The sequence below is a fragment of the Rhinolophus sinicus genome, chromosome 18 (assembly GCF_057876585.1).
Source record: "Rhinolophus sinicus isolate RSI-liver-muscle chromosome 18, RSI-T2T, whole genome shotgun sequence".
Taxonomy (NCBI): domain Eukaryota; kingdom Metazoa; phylum Chordata; class Mammalia; order Chiroptera; family Rhinolophidae; genus Rhinolophus; species Rhinolophus sinicus.
The window spans coordinates 7,864,587-7,892,127 of NC_142518.1; the positions used below are offsets into that span (position 1 = coordinate 7,864,587).

Sequence of the window (27,541 nt, forward strand, 5' to 3'; positions counted from 1 at the left end):
CATTTCACTCACACGAGCATTGCAAGTCCTTCAGTTTACCGAGAACATGTACCAAGGGCTTGTCAGACTAATGGGGAAGGAGTTGTCTAGGAGCGAGATGATATCAGAACAAAATCAAGGTTTGTTAGGAAGGAGGAAAGACAGACAAGAAACATACTTTGCAAGGCAGCTCAACAGGAGAAAATCTAGCACCTCATGCATTTCCACAGACCTGTGAACTGTTTAATGTTCAGATTTGCAAACCTGATAATTGGGCATAAGTAAAATCTCCTAACACTTAGCTCTACCATCTGTTGCTGACATAACAATTTTATATAATATGAAAAATGCCAGATGGAAGCTACGCATTAACCACGTCCAAGATGTTTTATGCTCACAACATACACGGAACAGAAGAAATAGCTTTGTTCCATACACTGTTGAGGTCATTGTTCTCCAGTTATAATCCTGGCCACCAATGGAGAAGGACAACCCCAGAGCTTCCTAATCACCGTGTTCCCTTGGTGGTCAGAAAGCTGCCTGCACTGATGGCCCCAGAATTTCTATCCAGGACAGATTTAGAAGTCACAGTTTGTTTAGAGCTGGGGGCGGGGAAGGGGAAGGCATACCTATTGAAACCGTTTGCAAGGCCAATTCACAGTTTTCAGCTTAGAATTTATATTATGGTAAATAAGAATAGTAAAGTTTTCTACAGATGTTTTTATTTTTACTGTATGTAAGATTGAGAAAATAGCAGTTGTGCATGTCATCAAATAAGAAGTCATCGATCGAATAGTTGTTGTTTTGAAGCAAAGGTATGGAAAATATTCTCGGGGAAATATTTCCACCGGAAACTTTATATAAAGTACAAGCAACAATTTTCCCATTTTTATTATAAAATACTTCACACATATATTAATATAGAGAGTGATATAACAGATATCACCATGCTCAAAACTCAGGTGTAAACATTCTGACATTATCTACTCCTGATTTAGCCGTTTCCTCTTTCTGTAGATATTACCCATATCTGGTATCAATTGTCCACATATTTCATACTATTGTAATATGTGCATGTATCCATAATAAGACCATAGTTTTGAAAAGGGCATCATATGAGGTGTCATTCAGCAGCTTGCCTTTTCAATCGTTGTTTTGATGACTTTCCCCTTGTTACTGTAGTTCCCTCTTTTGAATTGCTCCATAATATTCCATCACCAAATACAGTACAATCTACTTACCTGTCTTCTGCTGAAATCTACTTACCTGTCTTCCATTTTTCACCATCACAGCAATGCTGCAGAGAGCAATCTGGTGTGTTATTCCTTGTGCACAGGTCAGAGAATTTCTCTAGGTTACAAAGTCACAAAGGTTGAGTGAGAAATTCCATTCCATCATGATTTACTGAGGAACATGTATACCAGCAATGGATGAAAGTTCCTTTTTCTTCATTTTGCCCGTCTGTTGGCATTTTCCTGATCACTAGAGAAATAAAGCAACTTTTCATTTATTTGACATTCGAGTTTCCTCTTCTGTGAATTTGCTTCTGGATATATTTTGCCCATTTGTGGGTATTTGTCTTTTTCTTGCTGAACTGTAAAATTTTTTTACATATTTTAGATACTAACATTTGTTGATTGTATGCATTGCAAATATATTCTTCCTGTCTATGACTTGTCTTTTAAATTTTGTTCAAGGTTTTTTTAGTTGTATTTAGGTTTATAATTTTAGTGTAGTTACATTTGTCTACCTTTCCCTTAATTAAGGGGTTTGTTTTTTTGTGCTTGTCTATGGAATCCTCCAAAGATTCAAAATTATAAAGGATTTTCCTTTATTTTCTTCCAGAAGTTTTCATGGTTTCTTTTGACATTTAGTTATTTGGTCTGTCTGGAATTTATTTTTGTAAGGTATAAGATAGTGACTTAATTTTCTTTCCAGAAGGACAACTAATTTTCTCATACTCGTTTGTTGATTAGTTCATACTTTCCACACTGATTTATAGGGTCTTCTCTGTCCTGCGTCAAGTCTCTATATATACCGGGTCTGTTTTGTCCAACTCAAATAGTGTGCTGTCTACATTACTACATCTTTTTAATCAGTCTTGATATCTGGTAGAGCAAGCTCGCTGACTGTGTCGTAGCTATCGTGATGGTTAATTTTATGTGTCAACTTGACTGGGCCACAAGATGGCCAGATAAACATTATTTCCAGGTGTGTCTGTGAGGGCGTTTCTGGATGAGATTAGCATTTGAATTGATGAACTCAGTAGTGAATTAATTAATGCCTTCCCCATTGTGAGTGGGTATCACCTGATCTACTGAGGGCCTAAGTGGGACAAAGAGCAGAGGAAGCAAAGGTTTACTCCCTTCCTGCCTGCATGTTTCCTAACTGGGAGAAGCATCTTCTCCTGCCTGTGGACTGGGATTTACGCCATCAGCTCCCCTGGTTCTCAGGACTGGAACTACACCACCAGCTTTCCAGGGTCTCTGGCTTGCAGACAGAAGATCCTGGGACTTCTCAGCCTCCATAATTGTGTGAGCCAATTCCCAGTTCCTCATGACAAATCTTTTTTTGTATCCCATAGGTTCTGTTTCTCTGGAGACTCCTTATTATTGTGGTCTCTTTTCTGTCCTGTAGAAATGTTAAGGTTACCTTATCAAATTCCATGGAAAACCCTGTTGGAACTTTCATTTTAATTCCATTGCATTTATAAATTAATTTGGGGACAAGTGTCATCTTCCCATCTCTTTCCTTCCATGAACCTGCTATATCTCTGCATATAATCAGATCTTTTTTTTATATCCTTCAATGCTGTTTTGTCATTTTCTCCATAAAAGGTTTTCTACATTTCTTGTAAATTTATTCTTAGGTATTTTACAGTTTTTGTGGCTATGATAAAGGAGAACTTTGTTGAAAACATTTTCTAATTGGTTGTACTCTGTATAAGAATGCAAAAAATGCTGGTGTGTTCAGTTGTATCCAGCACATTGCCAAACTTTCTTATCAGTCTAAAAGTTTGTTTTAGATTCTCTTAAATTCTCTATGGAGATAATCATATTGTTTACAAATAAGGACTGTTTTATCTCCTTTTAAAAAACTCTTAGACCTCTTATTTCTTTCACTTATCTAGAACCTCCAATAGAAAATTGACTCATTCTTTCCGTCCTGATAGAATGATTCCAAAGTTTCTGAGGAAGGACGATATGTGCTAAAAAGTTAATAACAGGTATGTATACCTTGTTGGGTAAAGGAAATTCCCTTCCATTCCTGGTCTGATGGAAGCAATTATCACAACTACTTTGTTCAATTCTTTCATTAATTGAGAAAAAATGTTTTTATGTTTTAATTTTATAACATGATATATAATTTTAATAGAATTCCAAAAGTTAAAATATTCATTTAGTGCCGAGAGAACCCCTACTTGACATTATAGATGTATAATATATTAGATATTATCAGATTATAGATATACAGTATATATTATATACTGATATATACTGATATATACTGATATATACTGATACATTATATACTGATATATACTGATACATTATATACTGATATAACTTCATTTGTGTTTTGTCTGGATTCTCCAGGCAGCTGATAAGCGCCCTGTGAAGACCACCCATCCTGTGCAAACACATCTGACACTCTGGGTCTCGTCTCCACAGCCCCTGGCACCAAGTAGGAAACCTAGTCAGGGCCAGAAAGAATGTCTTATGCTGGATTCTGGGGAGGCTCTCACAGATGGGGGTTGCTTCTTTCTGGATGTGGACATGTGTCCAGATACTTCTGTGCTCCAAGAACCCTGGAGTTTTAACTCCAGCCTTGAGCAGATACTTGGTTGGGTTTTCCTCACATGCTACTGCCTGTCATTGATGACATACTCAGGAAATGGAAATTGCAACAGTTGCATCAGCAGGGCTCCACATGACAGACTGAGAAAGATTCTAAACAGAAATATTTACTTGTTATAAAATAAAATATGTGAGATCCAAGTTTCCCATCAATCCTATCACCAGAAGTAAACACCATTAACTATTTGGGGTGTGTATGTCAGGCACGCACATACTACACATAAATACATGTATTTCTATACTTGTGTTCTGTGCTTTTCAAACATATGCACATGTTTGAAAAACGTGAGTCCAATATAAATATTGTTTATTTTTTTCAACAGCTGTATAATCCTCCACCATATGGCCATTCTATAATCATCCTTTCCCTTATTAATATGTATTTTCAAGTTGTTTCCTTCTACCTTGAATCAACATATATTTAGAACAGATTTCTAGAAATCAGTTGTTGAAGTGTAAGGTAAGCATATATATTTTTCATTTTGCTTAATTTTAAGAGATACTTGCAACTAGTCCTTCGTCCCTGAATTTAGAGTCTGGTCTATGAATTGTGATTTACTGGTCCATAATGAGTAAGTGTTTAGAAATGTTCATCATAATTTGATATGCCCATGATAACCAAACATATGGTTTTATATTTTATAAAAGTATTGGACTAAAAACCTTAGTTATTTAAAAATAGTAACAATAATAATAAAAATAATAATGTTAAAACAAAAAGAATATGGAAAGAGTCCATTTGAAGAATATGGATTAAGTGAGATCAAAAGCTTTTCATTGTGAAAATAAATATAGTTTAGGAAAAGTTTCTTAAGAGACATATAAGGGATAAATGTAAAAACTTATCACAGTTTTTTAAGTATTATACTGGGATAAACATATGCTGTATTTAGGACTGGATGTGGAATATGATCAGTATTATAATACATTCTTAGCAAGACAAAGAATAAAAGAATCTGCTCCCATGATCAGTCAATGAGAGTTTGCATTTTCTTCTCTAAATCCTTGCCTGCCACTAGTTCATATTGTCAAAGATTAAAATGTCGATTAATCTGCTGGTTATAAACACTCTTATTATTGTTTCTATGTGAATTTCCCTGACTGCTAGTGGTGTTTATGTCTGTATTGGTCATGTGGGTTTCTTCTTTCTACTTAATATTATTTGTGCTGTTTTTTTAATTGATTTGGAGATTCTTCTTTCTGGTATCTGTAGATTTCACATTCATATTTTTGAACTCCTCTATTATTTTAGAAGCATTTTTGTTATAATTTATTCAAGAATTCTATGTATTTGGAGTGTGAGGAATTGGTCATTACTAATTTAATGAACCGATAGAGATTTCTGTATAGTTTCTTTTCTCTGGCCTCTCTTATTGGTGACAACAGTTTTTGAGGGAAGACAATTTTCTTTCTCTTTCTCTGTGTCCCTTCTTTCGTATTCTTTCCTCATGGTAGTACCATATTTGCTGGACATACATACCCCTGTGGACAATTTCAGTTTCCCTTGATAGCACATATCATGGTCCATAGTCTGTCGACCTGTCATCACAGTCTGTAGGATGGTACCCAAAAAATTGAAAATATAAAATTGCTGTTCAGTAAGTAGAGATTATTTGGAAAAGGAAATGGTTGGGATCCCTGTGGGATCAGTCTCTGATGTTAGGACTGTCAGTTCTCTCAAACAATACTTCAGAGGCTTCCAGATTTGGCCTTGTTTCCATTCTCTGTCCATGAATTGTTTGCACTCACCACTTCACATCCTTTCCCTAAAGCCAAATAGCAGGTCAAATGAAGCCCTGAAATATAGCCATCGGGGGGTGTTGAAGTATAGATGATTGAGGTCAGCCCTGGGAAGCTGAGCATCTGTGTCAGGGGAATGGCTGCTCACAGATTTGTAAACAACTGCTGGGTGGCGAGCTGACAGAGGGCAAAATGTCCACATGGAAGCAAATGAAGAGCTTCGAGTGATCAAATGTCAGTGTAGACAGCTGAGTGATGAGGCTAGCTGACCCTGCCAGCTGGAGCACAGCTGTCAGGGAAGGGGAGAGCCAAGTGTCACAGTCACAGGCAGTGCCAGCCCAACAGGTGAAGGCCAGGACAGAAGAGCTCGGAAGCTCTGAAACACAAGTAGGTCATGACCTGGAATATGCAATCATGCTCCGTGCCCAAAATGAAATGCCAGCAACTTTCTCTCTCTCTGCTAAAAAAATCTCTTCCCACATGTCTTCATTAATTAAGATTTAGGGTCTTGGGGCAGCCTCTGAGCCACACCAGACATGATAAAGTCTGTAGCCAGAGCCACTGGCCTGAGTTCTGGGATTACCAAGGGTTAAAAAGTCCCATATGTCCTGACTACATGATAGTCTCCAATCAAGATGAGCTGTCAGTAAGAAACAAGGAGTTATGCCAGAGACATGGAAGAAAGAGGTCAGGTTCAGGGGCAAACGTGGACCTAGCATCAAACCAGCATGGCAAAGATTGAGGAAGACGCTTCCCAGGACCCAGTATTGGTGAACAGCGAAGTGGCAGTCACCCGGCAAGTCTGGCAGTCATATTGGAAGGGGTTGACTGGGAAAACTGACTCAGGAGCTAGAGTGTCACACAGTCTGTCCACAGGCTAATTTTGGGAGGCCCAAAGTCCCATCACCATGGACAAATCTTTGTGCTTTAAGTGTGCTCATTTCTGAACACAGTGTCTAATGAATAAGGTGTGGTCTTTTGATTTATAGGACTTGTAATTAAGTTAGACATAAAATGATAAACTACTCTGACAAGTGTCTGCTTGTTTGTTTATTTAATGAAAATGCTCAGTATTGGCAAAGGAGCAAAGAAATAGATGCCCTCATACACAACCTGTGAGAAGGTAAATTGAGGCCTTTCCAGGGAATGTGGTGACCTTCAAATGTGCATCCCCTTTGACCTAGCGATTCCATGTCCATGAACTTACCTCAAGGAAATGATCAAGGGTATACATCAAAGATGTTTGATGCTGTATAACAACAAGACAGGAAACCACTGAAGCAGACACGTGTATGATCCATCCAACCCCTTCAGCCCCCTTTCTCTTAGCGTACCTGTGGTGGACAGTTCCATGCATGGTACCAGACTCCCACCCCATGTTCACCTTGGTGGCTTGAGGCTTTTCTGCTTCAGGACTTTCTTGAAAGCCACAGCAGGCCATTCTGCCTGTGTAAGATAAGCAGAGAACTGAGGGATAGTTAATGTCCCCACCAATGGGAGAAAGAGATGGAAAATGAATGCCACAACTCCTTCCTCCAGTGACACCATTTCAGGGACTATTCTGCATGATTCCTGAGAAGGACCTAATGGGATTGAGCTCCATTTGCCCACAATGATCAACAGCTAACACACCTTTTTGGCTTTGCTCTTTCCCCTGAGTCTCTCCCTTCCCCTGCTGTTCTGCCTCCTGGGATCACCTCTCATATAAATTACCTGCACCCAAATCCTCACCTCAGACCTGCTTTCAGGGAACTCAAATCAAGAGTCAAAAACCGGGATTAAATGAACTGTGGTACATCATTAAAATTACCTTGGATCCAAGGAGGTAGAAAGCATATGACCATACAGACTTGTATATGAATGTTCACAGCAGATTTGTTTGTTATGGCCCCAAACCAGAAACAATCCAAGTGTCCATTAGCATGTGAATGAATAAAAAAAATTGTGGTTTTATAAATAAACATACAATGGAATACTATTCAGCAATAACAAGGATTGAACTATTGATACATGCAACATCATGAACCTCAAAAATAGGTATGCTGAGTGAGAGAACCTAGGCAGAGTACATAGTGTATGGGTTTATTTATAGAAAAATCTAGAAAAAGCAACTAATCTATAGTGACAGAAAACAGACCAGTGGTTGCCTGGAGGAAAGCAGCAAGTACAGAAAAGGGGAAAAGTGGGATTACAAAGAAGTACAAGGAAACTTTTGGGGGTGATGTATATGTTCATATATGATGGTTTCATGGGTATATACGTACATAAGAAAACCCACTAAAATGTACTCTTTAAATATATGTGGTTTATTGTATATCAATTATATCTCAATAAAACTGTTAAAGATGAAAAATGATCTTGGATAAAAATAATGACATGAAAATTATTCATATTATATTGTTAGGGTTAAAAAGGCTCGTTTTAAGTCAGTATGTACAATACGAGCCTAGGTACCCATACAAATTCATAGATTAATGGTCGAAATGAGAACATCAGAAATGTTACTAGTGTTCATCTGAGTCTGGGGATTACAGTGATTTTCATTTTTTTCTTTTTGTATGTATCTTCCAAATTTTTGTAATGAATATATATAACTTCTGTAATATATAAAACCAATAGATAAAACACAACACAAGGTATCTTATGTTACATGCCAGAAAAATGGTAGAAACTAATGATTGTCAGGTGTGTTTTTTTCTTAGCCTTGGGGTTTTCGTGAAGGTGTCTCAGGGTTTACCCCAGGAGGAAAATGAGGATACACAAGCCAGAGTCTTCACTTCTTCTCTGAGTAGCTATTTTCATCTCAGGAGTAAATTTGAAAGTCTAAAGGGCCAATTACTGAGGCCTGGGGCAGCTGTGGAATACTTTATGGTGAAGACAAAAGTTAGTAGGTAAAGGTGAGCCTTGACTAAGCAAAGAACAGAAAGTGGGTCTTCTAGAAAAGTCTGAGTAAAGATACTAATGGAACCTGTTAAACCATCTGCAGCATACTTTTATCCTACTCCCATTACTATTCAATTCTTCACTCATGTCAGAGCTAGCCACTGCAAAATGCCCAGCTGATTCTAGGCCTGCACAAGGTCACTCAGGCTGGGCATCTGAAGAACTCAATAGTAGTGCCAAGGGTATTGGGGATGGAGGATCACTAGCAAGTGGGGAGACTTTATTTCCTTCCCCAATCTCCATCAGATCCTGTGGGGACAGAGTCCCAGAGAGCAGTTTCCAGGCTCTCGGCCTCATGTGGAAAGGTGCTGGCTCGGGTAGTGGAAGGCCACCGGCTGTGACTGGTTGGCCATCCGCTGTAACCAGTTAGCCAATTAGCCACTGATATAACTGCCGTGGCTACGTTGATTGGTTGGTTGGTTGGCAGGCAGAGGGGCGGGCGGCAGATTGCGGATCGTGTGGATCCTACTTCCTGTGGCCACCAGTGAGACTGGGGAGCAGGAAGACCCCTTGTTGGGGTACTGGCGGATGTTTGCTTCCTGTGTCTCCAATCCAGAAGCCAGCGAGAATATAGTGGTATGACTCCCCTACCTATGGCTCAGTGGGTGTTCCTTTTTGGCCTCACCATGTCCTGCGTTCTTATGCGGGGAGTGGGACCCGAGACCCTGCATGACAGATCCCCTCCCACATTTTTTATACTCTCCAGATGGGTCACTGTTGTTCCTTCTAGAGCTGCCATGGAAAGTACTGAAAATTTGAAGAGCACCACCTTGAGTCATTGCCCTCATGAGAAATTCTCCAAAAAGCCTTTTGAGATGCCAAAAAGACCTTGTACTTGCTGTCTTTTCTCCCAGGATCCTTAAATGCCCTTGGGCTTGCGTCAGTAAACTCATATAACCATTTTGGAATTAAACCAGTGGGCCTAGGGAGGGTGTATGACGTGAGTTAGTTGTGAGACATACATGAGGCAATGAGCTGGCTTTTCAGGGACACAGCCCAGGGTCCACGAGCCTACATGAACCAAGAGGGGGGAGAAAGGGACGTGCACAGAGTTCACAGTCTCCTTGATCCTCATACTCCTAGCTCAATACTGGACAAAGTAGTTTGGCTAGCTCTGAAATCTGAGTGAAGTGCTTTCTTGTTAGGTCGATGTTTCAAAGACACTTGAAAGTACTCACTCCAAGGCTTGCCAAGGTAGGGAAAAACAGCTGATTTATCTCTTGGAGGATGGCCAGCTGCAAGGCTTCCTTAAAGGACAGCAGGGGTGCAGTAAATCAGGTACAATGGGGTCCTACCCATGGAGAGTCTCTAGAAAGTGTACTTCAAGTAAAATGGTCATGGACAGCTGGACTTGAGAATGACTTAAAACGGTATTTTCATGTGCTTGAAACTGAGTTCTATTAAAATAGGGAAGTATTAGTCTAATACAGTCCTCCACTGGCAAGCTCAGACGGTGCTCTGGGAGATTTGAAAGGAAGCACAGCCGTGGACTCAGAAATGAATTTCTGATTTACTTGCAGAAAATACAAAGTTCCTTTTAATCTCACTAGAGAGAGACAATCCTGTTAAAATCACAGTTTGAAATGCAGCATGCAGGACCAAAAAAAAGTGTCAGTTGAAGGCATTGATATTTCTCAGTTTAGAAGAGAGTGAATAGTTAAATTTAGCTTTATAAAAAAAAAAAAAATCCTTGTTCAAGGAATTTCAGTAACTTTCACATAGCGTTTGCATTGGTAGCTGCTTATTTTCTAAGTTGTGGCTTTCCAACTTTCCATGTCAAAGCACTCATGGAAAATGACCACACACATATTCAGAGAACCCTGGGGTAAAGTGAAGGGGCTGCTCTCAGGAGACCCCACTGGCCAAACCAAGGTGTGGGGGAAGGCAATATGTACACCTGCAGCTGCTCAGGACCGGATGAGTCGTGATGCTTCAGGCTGGGATACATGACCCATCAGTTTCCAGCTGGCTTGATCCTGAGAGGTTTTAAAGCAGGCAGTTTCAACCTTGGCTGCACATTGGACTCACCTGAGGAATTTTAAAGTCATGATGTGAGGGTCACACCCCCCAGAGATCCTAATTTAATTGGTCTGGGATGTGGCCTGGGCACCAGGAGATTTAAAAGCCTCCCAGGTGGTACTGATGCACAGCCACAGTTGAGAAGCAGTTTTAGAGCAGGCTTCACTGGACTGTTTCTGCAAATAAAGTTTTATTGAAACAGTCACCCTTTGTTTACATATCACCAATGGCTGCTTCCCTGCTACAGTGGCAGAGTTGAGTAGGTGCGACAGAGACCTTGTAACCTGCAATGTAAAGCATACTATCTGGTCCTTTACAGAAAATACTTGCCAAGCCTGCTTTGGAGAGAAATTTCAGGAGGGTATTCAGTATTGTGTGAAAAATAATTTTAGAAGCAGTTTTGCTCAAGGTAGTGTCAGAATTTCCCTAAAGGACAAAATATTCAGAGTACCTAAATATCAAGGCACTGTGAAGGTCAATGAGCCCTCACAGCTGGTCCTGTTCTCCCCTTCCAGGAGCAGCGAGACAGAACTGGGAGGAAGGAAAAGCTAGGCGGCTTTACGTTGGAGAAAACAGGAAGCTGCTCTTCGGAAGAAGCAATTCTGAAAGGAAAAGACTGAGGCAGAGATGAGCCAGGGAGCTTCAGGTAAGAGCTAGGGGGGTTTGGGGCAGGATACTGGAGTACTGTCACCCCATGACGAGTGACACTAGAGGTGGGTGATTTGGGTGATGTTTAGAAATCTGTGCTATGAATCATATCCCCTTTGGTCTAAGAGACTTCTGTAAAGTTACATACATTTCCCATACATTTTTAGATGTCAGTTCAGTCTTTTGGCAACGCGACTCTCTGCTGTGATTGGCCCCAGTGGAAGCTGGAAATCTTTGGGCTACAGAATGAATATGCCTTAAAACCACCAATCTTCAACAGCATCATAGCAATTGGAGTAAAACATCTAGAGACTTAGCAGCTGGAAAGTAAAATAGGAATAAGATGGGGGTCTAAAATCTTACAGAAGAGCAGTGTGACATCACTGGGTCAGTTTTCCTAACTCTAAGCTCGAAGTAGCTCCACTAGGACCTGTGTAAAGGAGTATCTGCTCTGCTCCTGGTCATTGGAGTCCAAGACCACAATATTCATGCATCTCCATAGTGAGGACTAGAGCCCGGTCCTCTCAGTGATGGGCCAAGTCGGCAACATCACCACAGTAACAGCCTCAGATAATCCCCTTTCCCATCTCAGGTTTCTAGCACCCAGAGCCAAGGCTTCTAAAAGATGGAGGAAAGGAGCTGGAATGAATACAAATGCTTGCCCCGAGAAGGTTTTCTGGAATTATCAGCAAACACTTGTCAAATGACAGAACTACAACAATGTAGTAACAGTTTGATGTCCTTTATTCAAGGGAAAACAACCCGTGGACTGGGCAGTCAGTCCAGTGCGTCACACGCGGAGCGCTCTTCCCGAGGGATTTTGGGCAGGAGGGAGTTTTATAGAATATTAGAGGAGGCAAGGCGGAAACAGGGCGGGATGGGCTAGGAGGTCGGGGTTTTTCTTGTAAGGCTAGCAGGCCCTGCTTTCTAAGGTGAGGTGAGCCAGCTAAAGCTGCGTGGGAGGACTGTGATTGGTGGTTAGGTTTCCTGGACAAGTGTGTCCTGTAGGTGCAGGCTGCGTCAGGTTTAGGTTTGTGATGCGGGCCGGGCCACTGGGGTGGCTCTCGTTTTATGGGTCCCGATATATGAATTAACTTTATCACACTCCACTCTTTTCCTGGTTTGTCAATTCTCCCACAAAGAGGAGTGGCTTAGGAGCCTGCATTCCTCAAGACCCTGAAAGATCTGGTGAACATGGAGGTGACTAAAGTGAATAATGGGGCTGTCCACCTTAGGCTGTCCACCAAGGGGTAAATCAGAGGTCAGGGGCAGGAAGCAAATCTGGGCTTCCAGCATTCTGCACAGCCAACATGAGCTAGGTGTTCACATCTCCAGTTCAGAAACCAATCATCATCATTGCCATTTATTCGTCGTCATCATTATCATATTCCTACAGGTTGAATCCTGAGAGCATGTAACTCAAACAAGTATTGCAGTAAAATATCAATAGGAAACGTGCATGTATAGGGTGTATTTCAAAAGTAGAATCCTCAGTTTCAACTATTTTCCCATTTCTGTCTGTGCTTGGTTATCTCTCTGTACATGTTTATCGCAGTGTTTCATAAATACTAGAAGTCTTCATTATCCAAGGATAATTTGTATCCAAAAAAGGCTGTTTAAGACAAATCCACCTGAAATAGGAAACAAATGTCATAGTAAGCATTGAAGAAAAGATTAGACGAGGATTTCATTCTGAAAAGAAAACCAATTTGTTTTAAAAAGTAGGAAAGTAATTTTATACACTCTCATATATTAAAAATTCAGGATATAATTGCCATATATTAATTCTTGAAATGAACAATAGCACGTGTTGATTTTTCTTTTGGCATAATTGTTCTGGAAAAACTGTATGATAGTTTTGTATGGCCCTCTATTCACAGTTGACTTTTAGGCACAGACATAAAGAAGTTCATCTTTACAAAAACATTTAAGGGTTGCACTAGTTTTCTCCAAAGATCTCTCCGAAGCCCTTGATGTTCAAATCTTTTTTCACACCCCATATTCTGACCTTGTAAGGGAGAAAAAAAATCATTTCCCCTCTACCATTCTAGGTTCTTGGCTGAGACTCCACTATCACAAAAGACAGACAGACTAACAAACAAACAGAACTTTAATAACATGTATTCCTCCTGTATACATGGGAGAGACCCAGGAAAACGGTGAAACTTCCTGAAATGGCCCAAGCCACCACCTTAAATACCATCTCCAGCTAAAGAGAAAAGAAAGATGTCGAGGTATGGAGAGGCCAATTGTGGGAGGTCACCAGGAAAAGGACAGTGAACAAGGTTAAGCCTGCCTTCTCCATTGATAGGAGTTTCTCTTCCTGATACACAGAGGGAAACGCCCTTAAAAATAGAGATTTCCCTTATAAATGTAAATTCTTCTTATAAAAGAGTAAATTCTGTTTTTAGAGCTTCACTTGGGTCTGCTTTTTCTCAAAAACAACCAGCTCAAAATAATTCTTATGCCAGAGAGGCGTATTTTCTTCTGTTATTTTTCATTTGGAGACAAGGATGGGGTTGCTGCTGTCAGGTGAGAAGCAGACACAAGACATGCTCTCTGAATGACTTTCATCCTGGACAGTGTATTTGCAGACACCCTGCGTATTCCAGAGCATCCTTGTTCATTTTCTCTTCTTCCAATGTTAACGCTACCAAATCCTTATTTTGGCTTTGCCAATGGTTTCAGCCATTCTCCTGCATCATCAGCTTTGTAAACTCCTTCATGTTAACGAGCTTTGTAGTTTTGGTTTAAAAATGATTTGCATTGCATTATTAGATTTTACAACATCCACGTTCAATGACACAGTTTCTTACCAGGCTCCTTCCTTCCCTAGATTAAGAACTCTTTAATGAAAAGGATGTGACTTATTTTCTCCAGCCAACGACTGCCATAAAGTAGGCACCAATTAAAATTAGCTGAATTTAATAGCTTTTTCATTTAAGATCCTCATCTTCAAATATTAGCAAAAACACTGACACAATAGGCAAGGATATGCCTTTGTGTCAAATAAAGAGGGATGCTTAGTTGGGGACGAACTTTATTAAGTGGTCAATTTCTCAGTATGTATTTTTCATGTTGTGTTGACTTTTGCTTCTTTATTCAATCTGTGAATATTTGGGTAATAAATATTTGGACCACTGATACTGTTTAATTACCATCCTCTACCTTTTCTTCTACCTCATCTTCTACCTTTTCACTTAATATCTTCACCTTCCAATATTTCCAGGCCATCCAGTAAAGACTTTATTTTACCTACAACCTTGCATGGAAGTCTTGAATGACCAAAGTATTATAGTAATTCTTAACTCCTTCTCTCTCTGTCCTTCTCTCTCTCTCAGCATTGACATCTGAAGGACCAAGGCAGTTGCTTGCTTGCAAGGGCCAAATATGTCAATGTTTATGACAATAGACATTCAAAATGTCCCCAAAGAATATTTGCTAATCTAGGCACTGTGTGTACTTGCTTTCAGTGGAGAGATATTTTAATGTGCTGATTCATTTCTCCAGCGTTTAGGAGATTCTCCAGCCATTTGGCTTAGTTGCTGACTCTTTCCCTTTCACAAAGCAGCCATAAACGCAAAGCTCTCAAACAGGAAAGTCAAGGTTAGGAAGATGGGAGATAATGATCCTTTCCTATCCCCCTTCCATTTAAACACACAAATTAAAAAGCACATTCACTCGTTGTTGAAAAAGAAAACCACAATGTCACAAAAGGCAGGAATAATTCAGTGCAGTTTAGGCTAATGAGGGAGCTATATTCTTGCACTAGTTTGTTCTGGGATCTTTTCAATCAGTTAGCATTGGCAAATCTTCTGAACAAAGACAGTAATTAGCAAATAAAAATTGCCTTCAGTACATTGTCGAACTGTGTTCACGGTTTGGCATAAATGGATTTCTGATCCTTTTCTTCCAACAGGAACTACCAGCACTCTCTCCACTTCAAATAGCCTATTCATCTCAGCATAAAAACCGCTAAAATATCCCAGCAGAATATGCTGCCTCTGCAACCCAAGCCACAGACAGCAGGAGTCAGCTTCTTCCAGCAGGCACAAACAGAACAGGCTTTGAAAAACTACAAAACAAACACTGTAAAAAAACTCTTAAATAATTTTTTTAAAGGCAATTATTTGGTTCCAGGTCTTTTTAACTACTTTTTGTCTTTTGTCCAAAATTAAATTAATTCCATTTTGTATAAAATGGTCAAAAATGCAGATTACAGTAGGGGAATTTATGCTTAAATAATGATCTCTGGCTGCTACTCAGAATCATAGATTAATACTTTCTACTCCTTAGGGGTAAGTGGCACAGATATATACATATGTATATCATAAAGAATCTCTCTATCAGAAACAACCTAATTGGTGGTATTATCAAGCAATTCAATTCATGCATTATCTTTTTCTACCCTCTAGCCCATGCTTGAGGTAAATGTGTATATACTATAAACCACATATTAGAATCCTGGAATAGTATTCATAAAGGAAGTGTCTACAGAAAATCAAAATCTTCACACACAAATTTGTGTTGCAATATAATACAGGACATGTTAAAATGTTGACCTGAGATTGTCTACAAGTATAATGTTTACAAGATCAGGTCGCATTGGTCAATAGCACATTATATTTTCATGGCATCGTGAGCTTAGCAATTGATCCCTTTGGCTTTGGTTGTCAGCATTGCTCCACTGGATGTATACCAACTGTACACATTGGTTTTGTCCCAGATGTACACTGGACATGGTAACTATTTGGCTAACATGGGTGTATAGCAATAACAGAGTGGGGTCTTGAAAAGGGCACTCTCCCAAAAGTTGGGAGACTTGTTCGCACGCCTCAACCTGTTACTGTCTATATATGAAATCAGGTAACTCGCTACCTCTCTGAACTTCAGGATGCTATTGTTAAAAGACAGGAGGGAGTTGATCTAAAACATTCTTTTTGTCTCAAAGTATATTTCACAGAGAAATGATCTGATGAGATACATCATTACATTTGCTTGTTGCTATGCCCTTCTAGAAGAATCAAGCCTTTGGATATCCCTGCAATAAATGAGTCTGTTTAACTTCTTAACATAGTATTATATGAATTTGCATAACCAAAAAATTCCTTTTTTCCTTTCTTTCTTTCTTTCTTTTTTTTTTTTTAGTGGAAGACTCATAATATCCCCACTCCAATCGTTTCTCAAACACACTTAAGGAAGCACTAGACTAGCTTCCTTTCAGGTCGAACATTCCAGGCTTAATCTCCACTTGGTGGACCAATGACAATGGACCTCCATCATGGCCAAGACAGTCTGAGAATTTTTAAAAACTCCATGCAATTTGTTCTGTCCTCCAACATTTATAGCGGCAGAAAAGATCTCTCCTTCTGTATTTTCCATCCTCCAAGCACATGCAAAGTGTCTACATTCACCAGGCAATAGGCTAGGGCCCCTAGTCACGTGAATCCAAATTTTGCAAATATATCTTTGTTTGTAGTTCCTTGGTAGATGTAGATAAAGGGTCAACCCTGGTCATCTGAATATATATGAAGTGATAATATTTTGCCTTGTCTCTCTCCCATCTTTTGAAATCGATATAAATTATACCTTTTAAAAACCTACACAGATACCATAATCTCAACTCCTAACTTCCCAGCATCTCATGGATCTTGCCAGGACTTTGCCTGCACATCTGTTTTAAATCCTAACTGTTCCTATGTTTGCTCACTCACACTTTTCTCATTCTGGATGCACCCAGAGTACAACTGTCAGCTACCACCCATATAATAGCAATTTGCATATTTAAAGTCTAATTTTTCCCTCAGCCTTCTTTCTTCATTTACCATTTTTTTTCGAGAATTCCACCACCCTAACTTTTAATGGCTTTGATTGCTTTCTCTGAACTCTCTCCAAGTTCTACATCTCTCCTTTGAGCTAAAAGTTCCTGGTTTGAACACACTGCTTCCATGGAGATATGACTAATAATGCATTAGCTCTTAAATCTGGCTGGACATCAGAATCAAATTTTTAAACTATATGTTACTGAGTTCTACACAGCCATGTATGGGAAACATTAATTTAAATTGTCATATCGCTTTCCATTGGAATGGCTTCCTTCCAAAAGTCCAGGCCCATCTCAATTGTTACCTCTTTGGGAAGCCTTTCCTGACCAATGCAACTCGACTTAACCCACATCCCTCACTGTTTGTAAGTGCCCTTGGGGTTTGGACCATAATGCATTGCATCGCTAGCCATGTATAGTAACACACCCTTTAGAAGCTTTTAGATTGGGCAGCCCCTTACTCTTCCAATCCCAGTACTAGGAATGAATCAATTTCCATTAGAACCAATACTTGGGGCAAGTCCTCACCAGATTCCTCTGTACACATTTCAAACCAAATAGCAGCGAAAATGGAGGCTCCTTCAAGTCTGAGCACAGAGCACTTGTAATCCGCCTGTCACCACCACATGATGTAGCATGTAATAGCTATTTTTTAGTTGAAATATTTTTTTCCAATTAGATTTAAAGCATTCTGAAGGTGAGTGTTATGGCTTAGACATTTTTGCATTTCCTATAGTGACTATACCTAAAACATCGTCCTCAGTAAAGATACCAGCAGAATGCAAAAACTCAAAGTAACTTAAGGACTAAGCATTCTAAATCCTCATTTTACAGATAAGGAAACTGAGGCCCAGAGAATTGAAGTGATTTACCCAGATAAAGATGGTCTCAAACTAAACCTCAGGCTACCCTACTCCCTGGGCTCTTTTTGCTTACTCTGTTTGTCCTCTGTTAATTGAGTGGCATTGCTTGGCTTCCTGGCTCTATCTCCAAGAACTCTTAAGTAAAACTCCATCAGTGAACTTTTGAAAGGCATGTCTTCTGAAGGGTGGAATTTCCCATCAAGGAAACAGGGAAATGCCATTGGTAATAAGCTGAAGACCGATTTCGATTTCTTCTGCTAGGTATGATTTTAATGACTAACCACTTGTACACACAATATAGTCTACACCAACAAGGGGTAGATTTGAATAAATTAGGTAATCAGTTATGAAAATATAAGCACGAGCTAAGCCAGGTTCAAACACCTGGTCTCATATCAGTCAAAACCATCATATCTAGAATACTAGTAGAAAGACGATATCCATTCCATTGAATTCAGTGGGAAACAGTCCAATTTCAATTTAGCAAGATTTCATCAAAAGGTTGTCCTGCAAAGTGAGTTCCATCTTACTGTTATTTTTTGGATCCTTTGTGTGTATGTGTAGTTTGGAATATGGTATTGTTGCTACCACTGCCGTATCTATTATTGTTAGATGCTGGGACTCTTATCTCCAACCATGTTCACCCAGCTGAGTAGCTTCCATATCACACTCCTTGCTGGTGAGTCAGATCATTTAGATAGAGTCTCCAAAAGAAACACCCAGTGAGGATGGGTCAACCAGAATGGCTGCAATCCAGTCCTTGTTAGCCCAGGACCTGAGCACAAAAGGTTATTTGCTACACATTTAAAGGAATTGTGGGAACAAATAAACAGCAGCGGAATCTTTAACTTGTAGAATATGTTCTTTACAAGTGGTCCCCAAAGCTCTGCCAAACCCCCTGACTTGTCCAGATCTTGAAAACCCAAAGCAAAGCTTCTTGTGTGTGTCTCCTGTTTGGTGGGGTCAGGGAGGTCAGAGAGAGTGTGGCTCCTTTGGCAGCATATGCCTGAAAAATTCTTCAAGTCCAACCGCAAATGAGTCAGCACAGTTTTCTGGAACAGCCAAGGAGAGGATGCTTTCTTTAGGAAACTATTTATTTGGTTGCTACATAATACTGTCGATTAATTAGGAATAAGAATGAGTGAAACTATTTGGAAAAAGTGATAGCAGCTTGAAAGCTTCACCCACCCGTTACCTAATGGAGGAAGAAACATTACAGTCCCATGCAACTCATTATTTTGAGGGGGAGTAAGAAAGTGACATCAACCTAAATGTTATTATCAAATCTTTGATCATATTGATCCAGATATCAGCCTTTTAAGGTCGAGATTTTAGAAAAAGTGAATTGTTTCAAAATTTAAAGGTACAAAATTTGATATTTAAAGGTGCAAAATTTGATATTAAAAGGTGCAAAATTTGTCCAGTGTGGCCCCCAATATGTTAAAAATATGCATCAAGAGCAAAATCTAGGCAAAATATAAATAAGTATGGCTTAGAAATATCTTTTCTCATTTTCCAAATGTTTTCATATCTGGCAAAATGACTAGGGTGGAGAGTGATGTTTTCAAAATGCTCAAGATTCAAACTGAGTTTATAGTGATTGCTTGAGAGACTCTAGTCTCTGAAATCCATCTTCTGTCATATGTCCTTGAATACTTGCTTGTTAGGCCTATTTCTTCTCTCTTCTTAGTCACCAATTGCTCCAGTTCCACTACACCATTCCCATGAGCATACATACACTTTCATGTATTCATCACCAGTTGAAAACAATTATCAACTCGTGGCCAACTTTATTTCATCCGTACCCTTTCCCCTGAACTATTTTGAAGCACTTTCCAGAGATTATATTGTTTTATCCACCAATAGTTAACCATTTATGTCTAAAAAATAAAGATCATTTTAAAACGCATAACCATAATACCATCATCCCACCTAAAAATATTAGCACTTTTAATAGTCTATTACTGAGAACTAGAAACTATATGAGAAGCTAACCAGAGACGAAAGAAAGCTCACGTGGTTCTCTTCTTTGGACATTTGCTTGCGAAGCATCGCAAGTCCACCTAAAGAAGGCCCAACCCTCTGTTCCACCAGTGGAGGCAGCATGACATATGGGGATGAGGAGTAAATGGAAATGTCATCCCTCTGTAATGCTGTAATCTGGAAACGCTGATCTTAAAGGGTGGGTTTTTAGGTTATTGTTCCTTTGGTTTTTAAGAGAATATATACTGATAATTTTTTAAATGAGGGCCTACAACAAAAAAAATCTTCCCTTAAAAATTGGTTCTGCAGATTAAAGAAAATGGACCTTTGTGGTGAGACTGGCTTTGTAGAAGCTTCGTGGCCAACTAGAAAAAGAAGGCAGGCAGATCTGTGAAAACCTTCACAGGGTTACGTGTTCTTCCCAAGCCCAGCTGGTCGCACTTTTTTTTTTTAACTGAAGAAATCAATCTGAAAAGATCTTTCATTTGTTTTATGTATATCGATTCTTTCTGCTTCTTAAAGAGCATGGTTAAGCTGTATGAGGGGACTATAGGCTAAGAAAATCCTTAGTCTTGAGAAAAGCTCTGAAGAAGAAGGTGGAGACTTCAGGCCCCAAGACACCCACCAAAATTAGACAGAAATTGTCTGGCAGAACAGACAATTCTATCACCTTATGCCAGCCCCTAAATTCTGGTTGGCCCCCAGAAAGTAGTCAAGAGAAACGTAAAAGTCTGGTTTCTCAGGTGAGTCTTCACCCAGGTCAAACCACTCTGTAAGAAGGATGGCGTGATACCTGGAATCCCACACTCTCAGTCTTTCCTTTTCAAGAAACAGGGGCTCATCAGAATAACTTGTCAGCATGGCAGTGGCATGATTAATGGATAATCTACTAGAGCTGGGCTTTTCAACCTTGGCATTATTGACATTTGAGGCCAGGCAAGTCTTTGCTGGGGGCAGAGGTGTGTGTGTGTGTGTGTGTGTGTGTGTTGCTGTCTGTACACTGTAAGATGTTAAGCAGCATCCCTGGCCCCTACTACTAGACACAGTAGGGTACCACTGATCCCCACCCGCCCCCCATTGTAACAACCAAAATGTCTCCAGACATTTCTAGATGTTCCCTGGGAAGCAAAATCAACCCTGAGAACCATTGCAATCGAAGTCATATTTCATCAACTATATGAAGTGTAAAGGTTGCTAAAGTATATAAAATAGACTATTTTAGATGTCAAGTCTTAAAAGGGACCACTACAATCCTTACTGAGGGAAAAACAGTGCTAATAATTAGACATAAAATAATAGATGGAAATGACTATTGCTTTGAAATATTCCCTCAAGGAAGTGAAGTATTTGTGTAGATTCTGCCCTTTTGCCCGTGACGACTGTGATAGCAGGTGTGGTAAAAGGCATTGTTCAGAATCCTGTTCCAGATTTGCTGGTGGGAATAGTCCGTGGCTTAGGGCTGCAGCTGCCATGCATAGTTTCTCTGCTGACAGTCTTTCTCAATCACGCCTGGAAAATCCCCACGTTATTTGAACTTGAGTATTGTAATTACAGAGACAGGTTCTGAGAGCCAAAAATGAAGCAACTTGACCAGAGCAGTAGAATATAGAGTAGACCATTGGGACTGGTAAATTTTAATTTTTGTGGTTTCAAAGTACTCATAATTGTGGTCGGAAAGGGTTTTGGAAATAATCCTCAACTTGTCAGAGGCCCTGTCATTTTTTTCACCCATAGCCATGTAGACAATCCAACCCGAGTTGAAGAGTATTGTAGAAATATTCTTTATGAGCCCGGGTTGTTGTGTGTGAAAGTTAAAAGGAATAAAGTTATGTGTGTGCATACTGGTCATTATATATATATGTATATATACATATATACATATATGTGTGCATACATAGGTATACATATGTAGTATACATTAATCTCTATAAATGCCTAAGGTGATGAAAGTGATGGGGTTAGTTTAAAATGTTAAGTACAAATTGGGGCTGAGACACCGATCAGAGAAAAATGATCTGTAATGCTGAGAAACAGCCATCTGTTATGGCTGGAGGCTCAAGCTGAGAAGACATAAGTGGGGAGGTTTCAGGAACAGATGGGGAGGCTGAACCCCCACACAGAGCAGAGGGTCCAACAGCTGGGCCTGATTAATCCAGATGGCTGACTATTACGTCATGTGTCAGATTACACCCAAGTGAGCAGCTACGTTCCAGGCAAGTCCAGGCCAACATGGAGGGGCTTTACGGACAGTTTCTACATTGGAATTCCATGAGAGATGAGAAACACTGCTCAGCTCTGCCTTGGCGTCCTCTGTGGAAAGAGCAGAAGTAAGGGGTATACGCTTTTCCTGCCTCTTCTTTATTCTTTTTTTATTCTCAGGGTAAATGGGAGTAGAGAGGGAAAGAAATTGAGCTTTTAAAGAAGCTTGTTGACCTCTGTCCTTGTTCTCTGCCCACTAAATTACATTACAGAGGGAAAGATAAGGAACTTCAATGTGTGAAATTCAACCCAACAAAGTGATTCCATAGACCAAGATATGGGGGGAAGTTTCTGAGGATGAACTTGATCCACATGTGCTTCTGAGTGATCCCACAAGCACTTGAAACAACATGTCAGAGGCTGAACTTGATACCTGTCCTGCTCCAGTGTTCCCTTCAAGTCAGAAACTCAACTCTCAGTAGCCGTCTTAGGGAGTCTTGTAGATTCTATCTCCTTAGCATCTCTTGAAGCCATTTTGGCTTCTCCATCCTCATTGCAATTGCCTTAACTCCAACCTTCATTAAATCCTGCCTGGACTGTTACAATTGGTTTTTTTTTCCAGCTAGTCTCTTTGCTCCAATGCATTGTTTTCATAACTTCTAGAACAATCTTTTTAAAACTCTTATGTGTTCATATTATTTTCCTATTTACAACTTTTGTATGGTTTGCCCATTCTCAAAGGTTTTTAAACTGTATTTTGTCAGTATAGATGAAATTTATCAGAGCAACAGAATCTTTATAGGCATGGTCAGATTTTGACCAAACTCTATTATTTTTTTTTTAGGGAAATAAAGCTCAACACAGTGAGTCAAGATGCCTCATTACAGGGTATGGTGTAGAAAACATAGACTAGACAATGTGCACAGTTGCCTTTGTGCTAGGTATAACACATCACCTCGCTTTCACAAAAGGATATGTATTGGTGCCAATGTTGATTTCTTCATTTTGATAAATGTACCATGGTTATAAAAGATGTTACCATTACGGGAAGCTGGGTGAAAGGTATATGAGAACCCTCTGAACTCTCTTTGCAACTCTTCTGTAAATCTAAAATCATTTCAAAATGTTTCTATATTATCTACGTTCTATTTAGGTCTGTTATATCTGAATAGTGGAAATACCATATAATGATGTTCTATTGTGCATCTCTCCCCAACTTCACATTCAGTGTCTAGTTGGTAGTTTGATATCAGACAATATGGGGGTATTTACACCATGACAATTGGTAAATGTTATAAACATCAGCATACCAAAGCAGCCAGATGTTACTCTGTCTGCCTGAAAAATGGGAAGATATTGGTAAATATGGGTTTGCAAAAGAGTGAGGGAGAAGAGAAAATGGTAATTGTGAAAGCTAACTCTCGCTTTGCTCTGCAAGGGCTCTTTCAGACTCACTGGGCAACCTGATCACAGGTATATGGCCAAGGTCCCTGTGCTGCTCCCAGCCCCCAGGAAGGCAGGATGTGGAGCCCACCGTTTGAGATCCTGAAGAATTTGCACAATAGGATGGGGGTGGAGACAGTGGAAGGCAAAGAGGAAGATTCCCATAATTTAGCCATTATAAGGAAATCAAGAAACATTCAAAATACTTAAAATTTGGCATGGGGCAGGGCTCATCAGTTTTACAGAGCAGCTACCAACACAATACTGTCTAGCATGGATTTCTGTCCATTAAACATCTGTTAAATGTCCTTTAAATAATATTATGCTGCACCAAAATCATTAGAAAGATTTCTCTAGTGCATAGAGAAAAAAGGAATACTTCCAGGGGCCACACATCTAACAGAGTAGGATATTGAAAAGATTCACCCTCCGCATCTTTCAGGGCAAAGATGATCTGCGGTGAGGGTATATTTTGGTCATTTTTAAGGCACAAATACTATTCAACCTTCCATACGGATAAGGTTTCATCCTTGGGGAAGAAAAGGCAGGGATCAGAGGTGGGGTTAAGTATTCAAATCAACCTATAGGGCAAAAATGGTTCATAATCAAAATGACTCTCTAAAATCTCTTAAATCAGTGGTTTTGCAAAGAGGGTACACCCCGTAGGGGGATTTTAGGGTATTTTGTTGTGTGTTTCTGCTTTTTACACCAATAGGGAGGGGGAAGTTGCCTTAGATATTCATGAGCCACAGCCGGGCTTTTAGGCACCGTTCATTGTTCATGAAGCCCACAACAAGGAAAGACCCTCCCGAGTCCTGCATGACTTCTCCATGTCCTGCTAGACATTTGTGTGTGCAAAAACCTCCAGATTATCTGAAGATAGATGGCGCATCATTTTACAAATAAACAAAAAATATTTGGGGCACAGTTTTAACAAACACTAATTTTTTTCTAGAAGTAAATTACTGCATAAATCCGAAGATCGTGTTTTGTTTTATATGGAACTTTAGCACAAGTTGTTCACTGTTCCAGAAAATCCTGACACCGCCAGTCTTCAATAGGACGCACCTAGATCGACTGGCATGTGCAGCTATCGCCTTCTTGGTGATCCTACAGACAGGCACAGGCATCTGATGACTTTATTTCATTTCCTACTGCAGATTTGAACAAATCAAAATGCATATTATCTTATTATCAATTATCTTTTTATTTCTCCCTGATATAATCATAACATTATATTGATATTTTTAAATTATTTGTATAGTTTTATTATCGATGAATTTTATTTCAGTATAGAAAAAGAGCTGTTATGAAATATTTGTTATAAAAATGGAGCACTGGGTCTGAAAAAGTTGAGAATCATTGCCTTAAATTCCTTTAAATCACTGGAAACTGGGCTGCTTGAAACCAATTCAAGAATGAAATTTGCTATTTTTTTCATTGTGCATTCAGATTGTGCTCTCCTTTCACAGGGATACCAGAGGCTCTGGGTTTGCTTTATTTAAGGCAAAATTTCTCAACCTCAGGACTGTTGACATTTTGGGTTGGATAATTCCTTCTTTGGGGAGGGGCGAGATGTCCTGGGCATTGTAGGTTATTTAGCAGCATCTGTCCCTGGCCTCTCTCCACCAGATGCCAGGAGCAACCTCCCTGCAAGTTGTGACAACCAGAAATGTCTCCAGAAAATGTCTTCTAAAAGGCAAAATCACCCTGGTTGAGAACCTCTGATTTTAGGTGACACCACTCTGGTGTTTTTTCCAGAGTGAGTGGTATTTTGGTCATATTTCTCAAAGTATGATCTGCAAATGAAATAAAAAAATAGGGTCTGCTGGGATGGTGGCAAAAAGTGCAAATGGGTATCTGGAGTGCGGGCAGAAATCTGGAATTTCATGTCCCTGTCATGAGGTGGGGATATGCACAAATACAAAGCTACAAGGACCCTGACTTGATCCCAGTTCGGCCTGTTAGTAAGGGTGTGACTTTGGCAATTAAACTGCATTAAACTTGAGGTTCCTCATTGACAAGCTGAATGAAAATCATCCCACATCTCAGGGTTGTTGCGAGGATTAAATGAGATACTGTATGGGAGGGGTTCACAACCATGTGGTGTTATTTATCTTTGTAACGTCTTCCCATCCTAACACAAGCCAGGCACATACCAGAGGTCCAAGGTCAGAGACCCTGGGAGCACGGGCTGATGAGCCAGCCCTGACCTCAAAGGTACAAATGCTTTGAACTACTGTTCCTGGCCGTGGGCTGCAGTGCTTCTGAGCTGCCAGCCCTGACCTTGGAGGACAGCCGCTATTCCATTTCCTTGGGTCAAGGAGCCAAAACTCATTCCTCCTTTTTGCTACTTTCCTTCCAAGGGGTCAACTATAGCTCCAGGAAGCAAAGATGTTTGAGGTCACAGAGCTTTGGGGTCGTAACCTTAGCTACCAGGTGCCCAGCTCTCCTTTGTGACATCGTCTGCCCTTTCAGCCAGTAAACCCTGTAGCAACAGGAAGGGGCTAGTCTCATCCATCCCATGGCCATAGGCAGTGGTCACTGTTACAGGGCTCAGAACAGTTAAGTCAGCCAACATCACACAGCCAGCAAGGGGAAGAAGTAAGCATTTGAACCCCATCAGGCTGACCCGAGTCCATGCTGCAGAAGATATAAGTGAGGCAGAACTGAGAAAGGGAGAAAAGCAGAGCGCCTGAGCAGCACCCCTGGCCGCCTCTCCTCTCCTGTCCACACACCTTGCTCTCGCAGCCTGCCCAGCCTGACACCTGCTCACCACCCGAGAACATCCTCCACCATGGCCACCTCGGTGAGTTCCCACTTGAACAAACGTGTCAAGCATCTGTACATGGCGCTGCCTCAGGGCAAGAAAGTCCAAGCTACGTATATCTGGATTGATGGTACTGGAGAAGGGCTGCGTTGTAAAACCCGGACCCTTGACAGTGAGCCCAAGCATAGAGAAGAATTGCCTGAGTGGAACTTTGATGGCTCTAGTACATCTCAGTCTGAAGGTTCCAACAGTGACATGTATCTCATCCCTGTTGCTATGTTTCGGGACCCTTTCCGCAAGGACCCCAACAAGCTGGTGTTCTGTGAAGTCCTCACGTATGACCGAAAGCCTGCAGAGACCAACTTACGGCATACCTGTAAGCACATAATGGACATGGTGAGCAGTCACCACCCCTGGTTTGGAATGGAGCAGGAATATACGCTCCTGGGCACAGACGGGCACCCTTTCTCTTGGCCTTCCAATGGCTTTCCTAGGCCTCAAGGTCCATACTACTGTGGCGTGGGAGCAGAAAGAGCCTATGGCAGAGACATCGTGGAAGCTCACTACCGGGCCTGCTTGTACGCCGGCATCAAGATCGCAGGCACAAACGCCAAACTCATGCCTGCTCAGTGGGAATTCCAGATAGGACCCTGTGAAGGAATTGACATGGGAGATCATCTCTGGGTGGCCCGTTTCATCCTGCACCGGGTGTGTGAAGACTTTGGAGTGATAGCAACCTTTGATCCTAAGCCCATTCCTGGGAACTGGAATGGTGCTGGCTGCCACACCAATTTCAGTACCAAGGCCATGCGAGAGGAGAACGGCCTAAAGTGCATTGAGAAGTTCATCGAGAGACTGAGCAAGCGGCACCATTACCACATCCGAGCCTACGATCCCAAGAGGGGCTGCGACAATGCCTGCCGTCTGACTGGATCCCACGAGACCTCCAACATCAACGACTTTTCTGCAGGCGTGGCCAACCGGAGCACCAGCATCTGCATTCCCCGGACTGTCGGCCAGGAGAAGAAGGGTTACTTGGAAGACCGTCGCCCTTCTGCCAACTGTGACCCCTTTGCGGTGACAGAAGCCATTGCCCGTACCTGTCTTCTCAACGAAACTGGCGACAAGCCCTGCCAGTACAAAACCTAACTGGACTACACTGGCGGCCATGGGACCCCTTCTAATTCCTCTTCCCATTCCCACTCCCGCCCCGCTCTCAATTGTAATTATAGCTGTAACTTGAAGAGCAAAACAGCAAGGTCTCTTGTTTTAT

The 27,541-nt window shown here is 40.7% G+C and overlaps 1 long non-coding RNA gene and 1 pseudogene across 3 annotated transcripts in view; both read left to right on the forward strand.

The window, feature by feature from the left end:
- The first annotated feature begins 2,336 nt into the window (after positions 1–2,336).
- LOC109454989 (uncharacterized) overlaps positions 2,337–27,541 on the forward strand; it is a 57,010-nt gene continuing 31,805 nt past the window's right edge. For 2 of the 3 annotated variants that reach the window (XR_016019932.1, XR_016019933.1), the window contains exons 1-3: positions 2,337–2,513; positions 3,110–3,205; positions 11,054–11,184. This is a non-coding gene — a long non-coding RNA (uncharacterized LOC109454989). The remainder of the gene's footprint in view (positions 2,514–3,109; positions 3,206–11,053; positions 11,185–27,541) is intronic. The other variant, XR_016019931.1, reaches the window with a different exon arrangement.
- Positions 16,335–27,522, forward strand: LOC148754554 (glutamine synthetase pseudogene; annotated as a pseudogene).